Consider the following 18,667-nt stretch of genomic DNA (forward strand, 5'->3'; position numbering starts at 1 on the left):
TTATTTAACCTTAACAAAAAAAATTCTAGTTTCTTTATATGTTTTTCATAGGATTATGCTGATAGGTTTTCCAATGAGATGCCTAAATGATTGCCACCTTTTCGAGGTATTAAACATCAAATTGACTTCATTCCTAGTTCCATTATTCCAAATAAACTAGCTTATCAAAGTAATCTTGAGGAGACAAAGGAATTGTAAAAGCAAGTGGAAGAACTTTTGGAGAAGGGATTAGTTTGAGAAACCTTAAGCCCATAAGCAATTATGATATTGTTGGTACCCAAAACGGATGATAGTTTTTGAATGTGCATTGATTGTAGAGCTATTATTGGTACCATCAAATATATGCATAGTGTTTCTATTTTCATTAAGATAGATCTTAAAAAATGGTTATCATTAAATTAGAATTAAAGAAGAAAACGAATGGACAATTGATTTTAAAATTACATACGAACTTTATGAATGGTTAGTTATGTCTTTTGATTTGACTAATACATCTAGTTTTTTTTTTTGAGATAGTTGAATAGTGTTTTAAGGCCTTAGGGAAATTTGTTGTGGTTTACTTTGATGGTATACCAATCTATATATACTTGTATTAATGATCATGTTGAACATGTTATATTAGTATTAAAAGTTTTAAGGGAACAACAGCTTTATGCTAATCTTAAAAAGTGTACTTCTTACATCGATAAATTAATCTTTTTAGATTTTGTTATTAGTGCTAAATGTATCAAAGTTAATAAATAAAATGTAAGAGTCTTTTGTGAGGCATGTTCCTTAGTCGATTTTCGAGGTGAGATCCTTATATGGACTTGCTAGTTTTTATATTCGTTTTGTGAAAGATTTATCCATTGTTATTGCCCCTTTGATCAAAATAATTAAAAAGGATGTGGGATTTAAATCGAGTGAAAAGCAAGACATGACTTTCAACACCTTGAAAGTTTAATTATATAGTGCATCCATATTAAAGTAACATGTTTTTCTAACATTTTTTTAATGTGATGCTTTTAGTGTTAGGATTGGTGCAATTTTGATGTAAGAAAAGAAACCTATTTGCATTCTTTAGTGAAAAGTTGAATGACACTCATCTAAATTATTCTACCTATGATAGGGAACTTTATGCCTTAGTTCCAGCATTTGACATATAGCAACACTACTTACTTCCAAAGGAGTTTTTCATCCGTGCTGATAATAAATCTTTTAATCACTTAAAAGGTCAAGATTAGCAAAATAAAAGGCATGCTAAGTTGGTCGAGTTTATTGAGATTTTTCCATATGTAATTAAATATAAGTAAAAAAATGATAATGTTGTAGTTGATGATTTATCTAAAAGATATTCCTTAATGACTACTTTGAGTGTTGGCATTCTAGGATTTGAACATATTAAGGAATTATATGTTGATGATTCTAATTTTGCTTCTATATTTAATGTAGCGACCCAATTTTAACAGATGTCAAAAAATACTATTTTAGAACTCAAATCCATAAACCGAGTCCATGAGATTATAATAGGAGGATTTATGAAGTTAAAATGAATGTATATTAATGAATGATTGAGTAATTAAATCAAGAAAATCATAAATTAAAGTTCAGGGACTAAATTGTAAAAGTTAAATCGTTATTGAATTTTAAATTGGAAAATACTTGAGGACCCGATTGACAATTAACCAAAGGATCCAAATGGTTATTAAACTATTGTTTTGTATAAGATAGTGGAAGCGGATGACAAAATCCACTTAATCATCTATTATAACTATAATATAGAAAATAAACTTAAATTTATTAAACAAAGCATGATTAGTTAAACTAATTAAATATTATTCTAAGTATATATATTCATAAGTAAGAGATGACAACATTATCATCTTTCCCCTTTGATTTTAGTCATTCATGCCCTAAAAAGAAGAAGAAAAACTTCTTTGTTTTTTTTGTCCATTGTGATCCAAAATTAATCAAGGTAATTAAGTTATTTCCTTAAGATTGTTATGAAATTTGAATCATGAGAGCTTAATTTAGCTAACTCATGTATTGATTTCTTCAATTGTTAGATGTTTAGAAAGTTATCATTAAAGTATAATTGATAAATTTAAGCTTGAATTTGAAGAGATTGTTAGTTAGTGAGCTTGGATTATGTTAAAGATTAAGTTAGAAATTAAGTTAAGTTTTATAGATAATTTTATGACATTACGAGCCAATTTGAATAAAGAGAAAGTTGTTAGGAAATTATGCTATAGACTAAAAGTGCAAGGTCCCTAATGAAAGAATATGAAATTAGATTTTTATTCGATGTTAAATATCGAAAAATACAAGTATTTCAAACATTAGGATTCAAAAGGGTTAAATAGGGTCATACATCTCATGACATTATTATTGGTGAGCCATTGAATGGCTATTACATGTCTAACTTATTCCATTGATTGTGTGTCTATATACTTGTATAAAGAAAGAATTGGAAAGAAGTGAAGCAAACAAAGGGAATAGTAAAGTTGTTGATTAAGCCTTAAGAGAAACCTACTCATTTTTGTGTTTTGGAAGGTAAGTTGTTGTGGAACTTACTATCTTTCCTTGTTTGTTATGCATGCTTGTGTGAATTCTTTAGTTCATAATATTAGTAGTATGTACCATGTTAAAAATAAACGAACTAGACATGCTTGGCAAGGAAACATTAATGAATTGTGAATAAGATTAAATGGATACTATCTGAAGTATGGAATGCAAGTACATATATATATAGTAAAATGCTTGTTGAGATATGCCTAAGAAAAGGGTCAATGATCTTTATTATGTTATATGGTAAGTATATGTTACGTATAAAGCTACGACTTATGAATTATGAAAATTAAGATGTAATTATTAGAACTAAACGTGTTATTATTAATGATATATGCCCATGTAATCTTGGCAGAATGGATAGGATACAATTGGCATGTCAATAAGGTCATATGTACATTCTTGTACAGGTTTTGATAGTGATATGAAGAATATTTTATGTCATTGGATGATTTAGCATTTGTTATGGATCATCGAATACGAACTACCTCTAAGGAGACCTTGATGTGGTAGAGGGATGTATTTATGTATATATATGTCTTTGATGCGTTTGGGCCTTACACTTACGTGGCCTGATGTGGTGTAGTTATTACTCTTTTGAGCTATCTTGGTGTGGTGTAGTTCGTACTTGTGTCCCAGTCCATTTTTACTAAGGTTGCATTAGGTGAAACATTAAATTGCATATGAATTTGAGTAATGAAAAATGAACTCGATATGGCAGTTTATGAATCCTTTTAGATATAATTGTCATGGTATGGATGAGTAACCCATTGGATGGAATTGATAACTATATAAACACATAAGTAATGGCATGGTCCTTTAATGCTTTTGGTTGTAGTTATTATATTTTGAATGTATATATTTGTTTACATACGCTTACCTTGCATTGTAATGTTATGTGCCTTGTTTAGCTATATTAGTGCTTAGTTCACTTGGCATTTAATATGCTCATCTATGACCAAGGTAAGTATAGTAATTCCATTTTGAACATACTAACCATTGAATGCTTACCTACCATTTTTGTTTCTTTATGTGTAAATCCTCGACTATCGGAATTCTTGAAGCTGGCTTGGGCCGGATACCACACTATTCATAAAACGATAAGAGTATGTTTATTTTTTATCAAATGTTGTGACATGTACATATCTTTTATAAGTAATTGTCAAACTTATGTATAGAACTGTTAAGCTTGACATTTTTATGATATAGCTAAAAAATGTCTAGTTCTTTGTTATATATTGTTGATCAAGTCCTTTTGTTATAATAAGCTTTATGATTTTCTTGTGTATAATTTTAGCTGGTATGGTATGGTAACAAGTTTATTGGATGGTGATTTGACATTTGAAATAATGCCTATGATGTATTATATTGAGTTTTTAGGTCACTTAGACCATTTGAGATTGGTATTTGGTAAGTTTGGAAAAAAAAGCAAAATTTAGGGAACCTGTCCTTATAGTGATGACACACTCTCATTGGTGTCGCAACATTAAACATTTGCCCCTATAGTCGTGACATTCCCTTATTTGAAGTCGTGACCATCAACCCACTATCTTCAATGTCCCGACTTGCCTTTGCTGAAGTCATAACACTAAGCCTTCTACCATTAATACTCGCGACGTTTTCCTTTTTAAGTCGTGACATCAGGTTACTATCTTCATGGTTGCAACTTAACCCTTTTGAAGTCCTAACATAAACCTACTGTAACACCCCTCAACCGTATTCAATGCTGGAATAGGGTTATAGAGCATTACCGGACTTATAGCATAGGAAATCATATATTTCACATAGATTTCTCAAATTCAATAAATCATCATTCAAAATCATTCACATCGTCCCTAATACGAGCCCACGAGGCTCAAAACATTCATTCAGGAAGATTCGAGACTAAACTGACAACTCAGGAAATTTTTGAAACACCAAAAACACGCCCGTGTCACAGGCCGTGTGGACATTCGAAATGAAATCACATGATGGTGTCCTACCCCGTGTAACTCTCTGACTTAGGTCACACAGCCAACACACACGCCGGTTTGGCTAGCTCTTGTGCCCTAAAAATGGCCACACACGCCCATGTGTCAGGCCTTGTGCTAGGCCGTGCCAAACCTGTAGGGTATACTGACTTATGCCACACGGCCAAGTCACACGCTCGTGTGCTGGGCTATGTGGAGCATACGGACTTGATTTTTAATTCAACACCAAGGGACACTCGGTTATGTAACATAACCGTATGTCACACACGGCTGAGATACACGCCCGTTTCTCTGTTCGTGTGGACAAAAATTGGCTATTTACCAAGCCATTTTGCCACCCAATTTGCATATACCTACACCAAACTCAAATGGAACAAAACATAACATATAATAAGCATTCAATCAACTTCAATCAAGCATATTTCATACCATTTCCAACACCAACTAATCCAAGATATACAATCTCACAATGTGCCATTCAATTTCATGCCAATTTCACTTTATCAAATCATCAATATGGTCATTTTCTAAACATGCATTATTTTGCCTAATTTCACAAACATAACAAACTCAAATCTCAACCATTTGTTATCCATAATACCTATTATCAACAAGCATCATATAACCATATTCAAACACATAATAAGAGCCATATGCTCAATTATATACACAACCAAACCAACCAAGTTAAGCCAACTTTCATGGCTATATACAAAACCAAACTCTCAATATTAACAAGCCATTTCAAATGACTAAATTCATGAACAACACATATACCAAAATGACCAAACTCTTATACATGCCATATACTTAATATACTTAAATTCAAAAGTACCAAGGTGATAGAAGGACAGTGTGATGAAATCCCTGACGATCCCCGAGTCCGAGCTAGCTCTGATTTCACTACAAACCACGGAAAATTAACAAAGTAAGCTACAAAGCTTAGTAAGTTCGTATCACATCTAAATCAACTCAACATATATGCTCAAATTAATCAATTAAAACATAACATAACATATCTTATAATGAATCACCAACCTACCACCTTTGCATTCAGAAGTTAGATGTAACTTTCATAACTTTTCCTTATTTCAATGTATTGCTCGGTTCATGTACATACTTGTACCATCCCGTATCGAACCCATTCTTATCCACATCTTTAATATACCCGTTGAACCATTCGAAATACTATTGGATACTCAGGAATCTCGCACCCTAAGTGCCACATACATAGCCAAAGCTATCTCAATCTCGTATCACATATAATGCTCACACTAGAGCTATTAACGAGTCTGCTCACACTAGCTAACAGTCATGACGAAGCTACACAGTGTTGCTCACACAAGCTGACGAGTATCCGCAACACATGCCAGATAACTCAGCCACCAGTAGGACGTACGGACCAACATCCAATCACAATGTAACCCCTAATGACATGTCATTCGTATCCTAATCTATTCCTAAGGTTCAACCGGGATTTCCAATGTCGAATCTCGTCGAAAAGGTTTGTAAGGTGGTATTTACAATTTATGCAATATCAAAGCACTTAAAACACAATTTTAACAATGCTTATTACATACGAACTGACCTCAGATGCAAAAACGGCAAAATGGGTCGGTTAATCCAAAACCTTATTCTTTCCCCGATCTAAGTCTGTATTTAGCCTTTCTTGATCTAAATGTAATCAAAATTAACTTATTTAATAATCTATTTTTTAAATTTAGTCCAAATTATACATTAAGGCAATTTTACACATTTGCCCCTAACATTTCACATTTTTACAATTTAGTCCCTATTTCATAAAATCACAAATTCATGCAATTCAACCACAACCCATGCTAGCCAAATTTCAATTAGGTCTCTAACAGCCCATATTTTTCATTTATTTCATAATTTAACCATAAACTTTCAACATTTCTCAATTTAATCCCTAATTGATAATTTTACTAAAAATCTCTTTACAAATGTTGTTTATCTAACAACAAGCATGAATTTTCTATCATCAAACATCAAAATACTGATGTATTCATCAATGGAAAAATTCTAAACCTTTAACAGTTTTGCAAACTAGTCCCTGGGCTAGCTAGACTAAGTTGCAACGATCTCAAAAACATAGAAATCATTAAAAACGAGACAAAAAATCGTACCTTAATGAGCTATGAAACCTTGGCTGAACAACAAGCCCTAAAAATGGCTATTCTTCATGTGAAAATCAACTAAGAAAGATGATAGCCTTAAAAATTTGGTTTTTGTTTTATTATTTTACTTTAATAACCAAATTTCCTTTTTAACCTTAATTATAAACTATTAAAATTACTTAATACATGTCTATAAAAGTCCACTCATTTTAAAAATTGGATATTTATCACATAAGGACCTCCATTATTTAATTTCATAGTCATTTAATGTAACAGCCTGATTTAGACCCTAATCAGAACGGTGGTTTTGGGACCACGAATTCGAGTTAGAAAAATATTTTTAAAAATATTTTTGGTGTTTATAATGTGTGAACTTGTGAGTACTAACTTTTCATTTTAAAATTTTATCGTTTGGATGCCCGATTAAATAAAAGGGCTTAATCGGGTAAATTAAAAATTGGGTAGTTTAATGTATAAAGGGCCAAAATGCCATTGGCTTTTAAAATAGAAGTATTTATGTTGCAATTAGCCATTAATCTATTAAGTGGATGGCAATAGGTTTATATTATAATGTTTTGATATAAATTTATTAAGGTTACTTTAATAAACTAATATTATAAACCATTATAATATAACATATATCATAAAAAAATAAACCATGATTCATTTTATATTTTCTTTTGGCCGAAACTTAAACAAGAAAGAAAAAGAAAAGAAAACCTAGGTTCGACACTTTCAAGCTTGATTCAAGGTAAGTTCTAGCTCGGTTTTTGATAATTTTTACGTTTTTGAGATCATTGCTTCGAATACTATCGACCCATGCTTAAATTTTTTATTTTGATGAATATTTTTAGTTATGCCATTGATGAAAGCTTGCGATTTTTGTTGTTTGATGATAAAATATTAAAGATATGTTTTAGATTAACATGTTTTGTATTGGAGTTTTTGATGATTTTGAGTAATTAGGATTAAATTGTAAAAATAATAAATTAAGGGGCTAAAATGTGAAATAAATGAAATATATGGACTAGCATGAGTACAAGGAAAATTCGGCCTAACTATGTTGTTGTGAGATTTTGCATATTTTGTGTTTTATGCAATAAGGACTAAATTGTGAACAATGTGAAATATCAGGGGTAAAAGTGTAATTTTACCATTTGTATGTTTTGGATGAATTTGGTTGAATATTTGATTTAATAAGTTTAATTTATATTAATTTAGATCAAGAAAATAGAAAATCAGATTTAGATCGGGGGAAAACAAAAGTTGTCGACTATCCAATCTATACCGATTTTTCATCGTCCAAGGTAAGTTTATAAGCAAATAGATATCATTAATTCTAATTATGTATAAGTAAATATGCTGATTTGGAATTCATGGATTTATATTAGAATTAGTTGAATATGATTAAGCATGGAAATAATGTAGTTGAGTTTAATTCGTCTGAGTTATAACATTTGAAGTCCGTAATATCTAGAATTTTCGATATATGAATTGTTTATGAGACAACTTTATAATAGTAATATTCGGGCTTTGAGCCTAGCAAGCCTTGTGCTGGTGTATTAAATCGGGCTTTATTGCCTAGCAGGCTTTATGCCGGTGTATTATATCGGGCTTTATTGCCTAGCAGGCTTTATTGCCTAGCAAGCTTTATGCCAGTGTATTATGTCAGGCCTATTGCCTAGCAGGTTCTATGCCGGTGTATTATACTAGGCTTTATGCCTAGCAAATTTTATGTGGGCAATGGTAAAAGTAATCAAAGGTGTTAAATAAGGTAAAGTGATCAGGTATGTGAATGTGGTTTACTTATTTGAAATGATGATATATTGACTGAAAGTTATGTGATAAAAATGTTATGTCATGCTATTGAAAATGTATATAATTATAGGTAGTGTATTCGGTTTTGTGACGGGTTTAAGTATGTAATTTAAAAGCTCAATTTATGAGTATGTATATATGAATGCATATGTATAATTGATTATATATGAAATTATGACTTTGAAATTGGAGAATATAATGATAATTGATATATGTGTATATTCGGCCATAGTATATTTTGAATATAAATATATATTTGATTTTGGTTTTATTTTATTGATCTATCAATATCATTAATTTGTTTAAATTGCTTATAACTTACTAAGTTAAGTTAGCTTATTCTATGTATATTTGTGTTTCTATTTTATAGATTTTGAATCAAGCTACAAACTCGAGGATCGTTAGTAAAGTTCATCACACTATTTACTGCTTTAGTATTTATATAGTTGATCTTGAATTATGGCATGTATAGGCTGGATTTTATTTTGAAATATTAGATTTTGGTTGTGTGTAATCTAGCCTTGCGAAAATAGCTTGCTTATTATGCTTAAGTTTGGTTTTATATGTATTTTAATTAAAATGCTTGTTGTGCTTGGTTTTGGTAGTTAGGCATTGAAAATTTTGGATGTATATGTGGTTGTTGTGGCTATGGTTTATGCATGGATAAAAGTATATATATAAATTTGTTTGATATGTTTTGGTTAAGGTGTAATTGTTTGTTTTGGTATTAAAGAACATTCGGTTATATCCAAACATCGTTGGAGATTATTTTGGTATGCATATTATATTATATGTTTTATCTTTATAAATGATTTAATCAATTAATTAAATAATTGAGTAAAATGATAATGATTTATATATATGTATATATTCGAAAGTGTAGTAGTTATTTTGCTTGGGTATGTAATGGTAATGTATGTTCGCATATTGTGTTTGAATGGTTGGTTAATTATGTATAATCGATGAAAACAAATAATGAGTACATTATACAACTCTTTTTTGGTTAATATGATTTGTTTGAGGTATGGTATTAAAAGACCAAAATATTAGTTTTTGTATTAAGTTGAAAATGTGTTATATATATGTGGTTCAGCAAATGTGTTTAAATTAGGTTATTATATGTTTACACGAAAGTTCATGTTATAATTGTGGTATTAAATATTTGAGGACTAAGTGAAGCTACGAAAATTTTGATTAATGGATGTGGTTTTTGTGATGGTTTTAAATGGCATTTTACTTGAATATAATGATTAGTTTATTTGAGTTGTTTAATTGGCTAATTTTAAATATTATATATATATATCAATGTTACGTGAATATACTTAGATAATCAAATGTTATAAAGGTATGATAATATTTTATAGACGAAATAGACATAATAATGGTATGTGTTATTTATATGAAAAGAAATGAGGTATGTTTACATGTTCTAAAGAATGTGCATATAATTTGATAGTTGATAAGTTATTTTATATATATTGTTTGAATGCCTTAAATGTTATAGTATACGTATATGATTGGTATGTGAAGTGACATATACTTGATTATGAATTTAATATTCGATTTTCATGATTCGTTGGTTGTATTGACTAAATATAAATTTGGAAATTATAAAAATTATAGAATCGAAGTATGTTAGTTGTTTTAAAAATTTTATTAGATGATTATTACTGAAATGAAAGTTTGTTCTGAGTTGTATTTTGATCGGTAATGCCTCGTAACCCCTTTCCGACGACGAATACGGCTTAAGGGGGTTACATTTAATACCTTTAACTAATAGAATATAAGTTTTACACTTTATGCGATTTAGTCCTTTTTATCAAATTAAACAATCAAACAATAAAATTTCTAAATGAAACTTTCACACAACCATTCTATAATACTATAAGCATTAAAATAATAATAAAATAATTATTTCAAATTTGGATTTGTGGTCCCGAAACCACTGTTCCAATTTGACTAAAAACAGGCTGTTACACCTACTACCCACATTGTCACAATACTACTCATTGATGCCGCGACAACACCCTCCTGTTTTGATAGTTTTTTACGTTTTAGTCCCTCAATTGTTACTGAAGTATCATGAGAGATTTCATAAGCATACTTATGACTCGGATTTTGATAATAAGTATTAAAACTTGATTATCCTGTATGATTTGTCTTTTGAATATTGAAATGAAAGCATACTTGCTTCAGCAATGAATATGACATCTGGAAACACGAAAATTTATATACTTTTTCATACCCTTTTTAACTTAAAACCAGGCTATTCCGGTTAAATTCTTGTCGAAAAATAATTAAATATTATAAAATAATTAAATTATGTTAAAAATATGAACATTATGAATTTTAATTAATTTCATAGTTAATTTTGATTAAATTTGGTTATTTTTGACAGAATTACACAATTGGAGAAAAAGGGCCCGGTGAACACCGCAAGAAGAACAAAACCGAGAGTAATTTGAAGTATCGAAGCCAATTAATTTTCAGCCCAAGACGGTCCAAAAAATGTGTATTAATTCATAATTAAATTAATTTTAATTTATTTCCTATTTAATTTAGGTTAAATGAATTAACTTTAATTAATTATGAAGAAAGGGCCTAGTGAACCGCACTGGTTGAACCGAATGGAGTGAGCCGAACCAGCCACTAATTGGGCTGACCAGAACCGTCCATTGGCTGACCCAAATCAGCAAATTAGCTGATAAAATATGCTTGCAAAAAGGCCCTTGAAAAATCTCAAAATTACGTTCAAACCCCACCTTTATTTTTGGCTTTGTAGATCTACCCCAGCCTATTTTTAGCAAGGTTGAAAGCTTCAACCTTGCCATGTGTGTGGCCGGACATGGGAGGGCTCTCTTGGCTGCTGAATTTGCTATTTTTAGCAGCCCTCTTCAGCTATAAAAGCCACCCTATGCTGCCCATTTCAAAGCATCCCTCAACATCCCTCATTCCACAACATTCTCTCATCCTCTCTTCACTTCTCTCAAAGTTTCCTCTCCATTTTTCCATCCCATTTTTCCTTCCTCTTGTGCCGATTTCCTTTCTTGAGAAAGAGGTGTTCTTTAGCCATCTTGGGCAACAATCAAGGATTCATAGAAGCCTTGCTCGGTGAAGACAACGGAGACTAAGAACGGAGCAACAGTCAAGCTGCAGAGAAACACTGGATTTGCTTTTTGTTCCCTTTCTTTTTAATTTCTGTTGTTTTTATGATGAACATATCTATGAAAAATATTGTTGTTGAAATGGTTATTTTAATCAATTTAGCTTGAATTTAATTCGTGTTGGGTTGATTATATTTTGCCTACTTGAATTATTAAATTAGTGTTTATGCTGTTATAGGCCTCAGTGAAATGCTTGATTAAGTAAAATCATGCTTAGGTTATCTGGCATTATAATTGTTTAGATAACTAAAGAATTAATTGTTTAAACGGATTGAAATTGCAATTAATGGACTCAGTACTTAATCAGTGCATGTTTAATTCTTCTAAGGTAACTGAAAATTAAATCAGCATTGTATTTGGCGATACATATGCCTTGCATAACTTGCAAGATTGTTGTGATTAAATTGTTTCAAGGTATAGCTACTTTGTTACTTCACATAATCTTTTACATGTTTATTAAGTTGAATTAATCGGTTGAATCGACATAGGAATATGCGTGAGATAATTTAATTCAATAAGTATGTATGTGCGATAGCATGTTTACTTTATTAAATCTGTTTAGTCAGTTGAATTGGCATAGGGATATGTTCAAGAGATAAATGGAATTCTTTTATTTAGTAAATATGTTCATAAGTTAACAAATTACTGGGTTGCCGTGAATTTATTCATAATAGCATAAGCACGAATTAAATATTTCTAAGTTAAAAAGGAATAATTAATCCAACACAATTATATCATCTTGATTAAATCTTAATTGAAATCGTGCACTAGAACTCTTTTATTTTATTTAAATTGTTTGTTTAGTTTTAAAATCTTAGTTTATAAATCAATCTTTTCAAACCAAAATTATTTTTACCTCACCAAAGTATTTTAATTAATTTCATAAATATTGCTTTTTACAGTCTCTGTGGGTACGATAACTCGACATTTACTTGTCACTTTATTACTTGTTACGATTGTGTACACTTGCACATTTCCACCGTTCCAACATCTCATATCTTGAAATCGACGGTCGGGTCAAAAGTGGGGTATTATATTTAATACATGTGAAAGTGGTGTTTTTGACAAATTGTATAATCGGTTAATATATTAATAGTTTATATATATGCATTAAGGTAGAGTGAGGTAATCGATTGATTTGTTTTGCCAATTCAGTTTCAGTTTTGAAATTCAAAACCATTTAAACCAAATTACCCAAATTTACACCTATTAAATATACTATATATTTAAACTCAAACTCAAACCTAAGCCCAATTTAAACTTTATTTAAAATGCAACCTAAATAAATATAAGCCCATTCCAATTTAAAAATTAATATAAAGATAATAATATTAATAAAAATTTAATATAAAAAAAAAGTCAAATTTTATCAATAAAAAACTAACAATAAAACCTAAATTCTCAAATCATAAAAAAAACTTAAAATCTAAATTCTCAAATTATTAAAATTAAAATTTATTAGTAATGTTGATAAGTATAACACTAGTTACTATATTATTAAATTATTAAATTAAAATATTATGTTTGTTGGACCTAATTTTTTGCCCGGCCCAAAAACTGTTAAAACCCAAATACGAAACAAAACACAAGCCCACATAAAACCTAGCTCAAATACCAATAAAACAAAAAAGGAAATGAGAAACCCAAGCATCAGGGAAGCCAGCGCCGCAAGCCTGAATCCGAGCGCCGCACGTCGCGCAACTCCGAGTCGTGCGCCACACCACCTCCCCGCGATCTCCGCTTGGCACCAGCAAGCACGCAACAAGTAGTTAGAAATTAGGCTATATAAACTCGTTTAAACAGTGTAATTTTTTTTAGGTTTTTTGGATTTAAAAAAGAGAATATACGAACAAATACCACAAGTTACAGAGGAAAATTGCAGAGAAATTGATTGTTAGGTGATTTTCTTTCAGATCTCACACCTTTTAAGTTTCGATTTGTTTTTCTTTCTCAAAAATAGTACTAGAAAGGGGAAAGGTGAATACACTTACCGCGTGTTTTAAAACGGGGTTGAGACCCCTATTGCGTGATGTCGGCCACTAGATCTGGTGGTGGTCCGGCGATGATGGGCGCGTTCACTGGTCCTAGCAGAGGGAAGAAGGGTGAAAGCCCCTTTGTTTTTTTTCAGTTTCGGCAAATGGGGTGTTCTAATTTTGCTTTAGAAAATGGCAGACAACCCTTTGGTTTTTCTGGTTTTAATTGCAAAAGGAATAGCGCCACTTTACTCTTTTGGTTTTATTGTGTTTTTGATCCTTCTGTGATTTCTATCTTTTCAATGTTTTATATTTGTTTTTTCAAACTTGTCCCAAATTTCTGTTTTAGGCCGATTTTAGTCCTTTCTTAGCCATTTGGCTTACTTTATTATTAAATTAGTTATTTTATTGACATTGTTAATTATCATGTTGTTAAATTAATCAACTTTGTACAATTTTTATAACATTAAGTTTTTATTTACTACTATGACTTTATTATTTTATCACTTTTTTAGTATTGTTACGTTTTACTATATTATTAATATATTATTATAACTTATTTAATAGATATTCTCAGCATTCTTTTATCCAATATTTTTATTTCTTTAAAACCTATTACTAAGCTTACTAATATATATATATATATATTACTTTCATGTTTTTATATAATTACAGTTAGATCTACTATGATTATTACCATTTACCTATTTCATTTTATGTTTTCTTTATTAGTTTCATTTATTTTTTTTCCCTTTTATTATTCTATTATCTATTAGTCTCTCTTTTAAAACTCGTTTTAAACAAGTCATTTTGCATTATTAGTTTGATTTTTATATTGTTAATTTGTTTTATCCCTCCATATGTATATATATTATTGTTTTCACATTACTATTTTTTTTTTATAGATTCTTTCTTTTTCTCTCTCTCTATATATATATGTTTTATTATTGATTCCATATTATTCTACTTGTATATTTGTATTATTATTTGTTTATTTTTTAAATTATTTTTCTTAATTGTACGTATATAGCTATTTTTTTTTAAAGATCCCGTTTTTAAAATTATACTTTGTTTATTTCAACTATTTTCTTATTATTAATATGTATATTATTAGGAATCCTTTTTCTTATTATCTTCCGTTTTATATATTTATATAATTGTTTTATTTCTTTTGTTTATAACATTATTAACATGTTACCACTACCATTTTATTATTTGTCATTAAACCTTCTTTTTTGCTACTATGTTTTATTGTTAATATGCATCGTTTAGTTTATTATGGTAATGTTATTTGCATATGACATACCATTATTTTTGTTTTTAAAATTTAATGGCCCAAATTCATTTATTCATAGATTTATTCTCAATTGTTTTAAAATAAGGGCAATGTTCGGTATTTAAAGAATTCAAAGGATCGTGCCCTAACGTACTGTGTTTTGCTTTCTTTGTTTATCTTGAATATTCGAATATCCTCTTAAAGCTAAAACGCACGTTTTAAAAGCAAGATCACATTTGAGGGTCAAAAATGTTGTGTCCTAACGTACTGGATGTAATGTTTTACCTCAAGACGAGATGCTCTTTAATACACATTTGACTTATCTAAATGTTTTAAAAGCCAATAAAAGAGGATCGCATTTTGAACTCTGTCCGAATCTTTAATTTTCGACATTTAAGACACTAATTAATCGATTAAGTACCAATTTTGGGCGTATCGAGAGTGCTAATCCTTCCTCGTACGTAACCGAGTCTTGAACCCATTTTCTTAAAATTCGTGGACCAAAATGTTTTATAAGGTGGCCCAATTACACCTCAAAAAAAGGATTGGTGACGACTCTCAACTTTCGTTTTCAAAAGTCGATTCCCGTTTTTCAAAAAATGGTTTCGACAATGTTATTATATATTTTATATTATTATTAAATTTAAAATTTATAGATTTAATAATTATTAATTTTATAAAATATAATTATAGTATTAAAAATATTTTATAATCAATTAATTATTTTTAAAAATTATTTCACTTCATAATTTAACATAAAAATTTATTATTCTATTAATAAAATTTTAATATAAAAATCTAAAGCTTATGAACACATTTTTATAAAATAAATAATTTCCATTTGTTTTATTTTATTTTTTGTAATATAATAAAATTATATTAGTTATTAATGTTTATTATGGATGTTTAGTTATAAATTCTGTCTTTTTCGGGATTTGGGTCTGATTTATTTAAAATTCGAGACAAATCGATATGAGACTTTGATTATTACATGTTCAAGCTTTCTCGAGCTTTAGCTTTAGTTCTATTATATTTTTGGTGCTTTCTCAGACATAAATCATTACAACCTTAAATCAATAGGTGCAGGCTTTGGGGGTTAAACCTATTTTACAAACTCTAATTTTGAGGGTCAAAATAAAATTTTTTAGAATTATATTAAACTTGGAAAAAACCAAAAAACAAAAATAAATAAATTTTTTTAGAATTATATTAAACTTGATATAACTTTTGATTTAGTTTGATTCAAGAAAGAAAAATTTATGATATTTGAATTTTGAAAATTTCAGTTCTAAAATTACTTTCAAATCCTTGTATAAAATTGAGTTGGGTTTGCTCAAACCCAAAACCATACTTTTTATCGGATATCCAAATAAAGAATTTGAATTTGAAACAAGGCATTAAGTACTTTCACTTTTAAATATTGCTTTATAAGTCCTCTAATTATTGATAAAAATTTAAAATCATCCTCCAATGTAATTATAGTTTTTTAAATTTCAATTTTAGTCCTTCTGGGTTTTTTTTTAAATTTTCCTTTAAGGACTTATGCAAATGTTTACACGTTCCTTAGTCCTTTAAATTTCAACCTGATTTAAATATGTAATTGCAGCGGTTTTAAAAAGATATAGAAATTTAAAAAAAAAAAAAGGTATAACTATTACAGATTAGTACGAAAATAAATTTTTCCTAACACAGTTAACATATTGTTGTTAATTATATATAAAAGTCTGCAATATCGTTTAGAAAAACAACTATAAACTTTAAATATTGACAAACGAACATAAACAATATATAAATATTAACTGTACGATTAAGCTACACATTAATACCATATTCCAGTTTACATTTGGTAGGGAAAGAAAGTGGTAAATACATAGCTTCAATATCCAATTTACATTTTGAAATATAATTTCTTTAGACAAACATATTTAGTAATTGACACAACTTTTTTCTTTAAACAATTCACAATATTTTTACAACAAAATTAAGCTATAACACAATAGCGTACCAATTCGTGAATTGAATCAAATGGGCCCTTTAAGAGCCCATGAAATAGGCGAAAGTATCCGATAAAAATGACAGGGATATTCTTTTTTTTAATAAAAACAGATAAATCTGTAATCTGCGGCTTGGTAAAACCTTCCCCGCCACCCACTATCCATCTTGAAATCGAGTTTTGCCTCCTTGCCCACCAAACCACCAATTTCCTCCAAAATTCGACACTTATAAAGAAATCCCAGCAATCCAGGTAACCGTATCCAAGCCATGACAGTAATGGGAAGGGTTAAAAAGGATTAAAGTCCAAAGTTCACAGGTGGACCGTAAAGTATCACCCAAAAATAATCCACGACTCCTGGGTAAGCACCTTCTCGTAATCTTCCCTAATCTGAAATTTAACCAAAAAGTATCCATTCTTGACATTCATAAGATGAAACGTATGGGAGGGTTTCCAAAGACTATAGATTCTGTTATGTCCTAATAATTTCACCACCACCGCGATCGCCATATCCCTTACCAGAATATTTTGTATCCTCTCGAAGAAGTTTATCGCATGTATCCCATTAACAATGGACCTTGTGATATCTCTCTCTATGAAATCCAAATCCTCTTTATAGACAGAATCAGAATAACCCCTCCCCAACACTTTATCCCTCCAGGACACCGCTAGCACTGAAGGTAAATCTATGGCCATGTCTTTGCCCGTATTTGCTTCCAAACCCTTAAACCGAACTTTCTTGGTGTTACAATCCTCATTCAAGGTATTGCCACCACCAGTCTCCACCATTATTGGATATTATATTTAAGAGTGGTTGAATTAACCAATTGAGTTTTAGCTTCTTTCATCTTTGATTTTCTTTGGTAATTAGGATAGGACGATTATTGAGTATGACTGTAAATATATTATTGTTAGCTTGAGGAATCAATCTCAATGTCATTAATCCAAGAACATATTTCACCTATGCTTCACTCCTTTTCTAACGTTTGTTATTCTTTTTAACAAAATATTTATTCAAATTTAAAATATATTTATGTCATTAAACTAAAAAAAATCAATAATTACATATTTCTTTCTTTTATTTTTTGTGTTAGTATTTGGTACACTGACAATATTTTTTTTATATTTCAAAAATAACTTTAAAAAATTATCATGTGTCTCTTTTTTTAAAAAATATTTTACTATACTCTTATAGAACACTTGTTAACCCGCTAACCTTTCTTGTGGAGTCTAAAAACTCTACTAGTAGTATACCAAATATTTTTCCTTATTTTTTATGGTACAAGTAATTAAATTATAAAGAAAAAAAAAAGAATCTTGAATTTAATACCAATTAAACTTCAACTAATGAAAATTTTATCAATAAACCAATAGCGAGATTAGCTCTTTCTTTTAATTTAACACTAGTTATTATTTAACAAAGTAATGTTAGCCCACCCTAATCCAAAAAGTGCATCTTATGGTCACACTAATTTGAAAGGCATATTGGCACTAAATTTTCTTCTTTCCAGCTCTAACATAGCTTGATCCCACCTACCATCAATAATAACAGTAAAAGAAAAAAAAATTGAAAATGGAGGGTGGGTCTAAAAAGTAGAATGAGGTGTGGTCATACGGGATCCGAGGTTGGGAGGGTGGTGGGGCGTGTTATCTTAGTTGGGCTTGAAACGACTAAAATGGGATAGCCGGGAAGGGTCCCATTTTGTGATTAGTGTTCGAGGCCCATGCGCCGTTCTTTGTCCTCTGTTTGCTAGACAGTTGAAAACTTCCACACTTCTTAGGATTTCG

General features: G+C 29.8%; 1 long non-coding RNA gene across 1 annotated transcript; it reads right to left on the reverse strand.

The window, feature by feature from the left end:
* Positions 1-13,076: 13,076 nt before the first annotated feature.
* Positions 13,077-14,079, reverse strand: LOC107937205 (uncharacterized). Its single transcript, XR_001694602.2, has 2 exons — positions 13,629-14,079; positions 13,077-13,377 (listed from the first exon to the last, which is right to left on the reverse strand). It is a non-coding gene; the product is annotated as an uncharacterized lncRNA (long non-coding RNA).
* Between the last annotated feature and the right edge of the window lie 4,588 nt (positions 14,080-18,667).

Source organism: Gossypium hirsutum, chromosome A12 (genome assembly GCF_007990345.1).
Source record: "Gossypium hirsutum isolate 1008001.06 chromosome A12, Gossypium_hirsutum_v2.1, whole genome shotgun sequence".
NCBI lineage: Eukaryota > Viridiplantae > Streptophyta > Magnoliopsida > Malvales > Malvaceae > Gossypium > Gossypium hirsutum.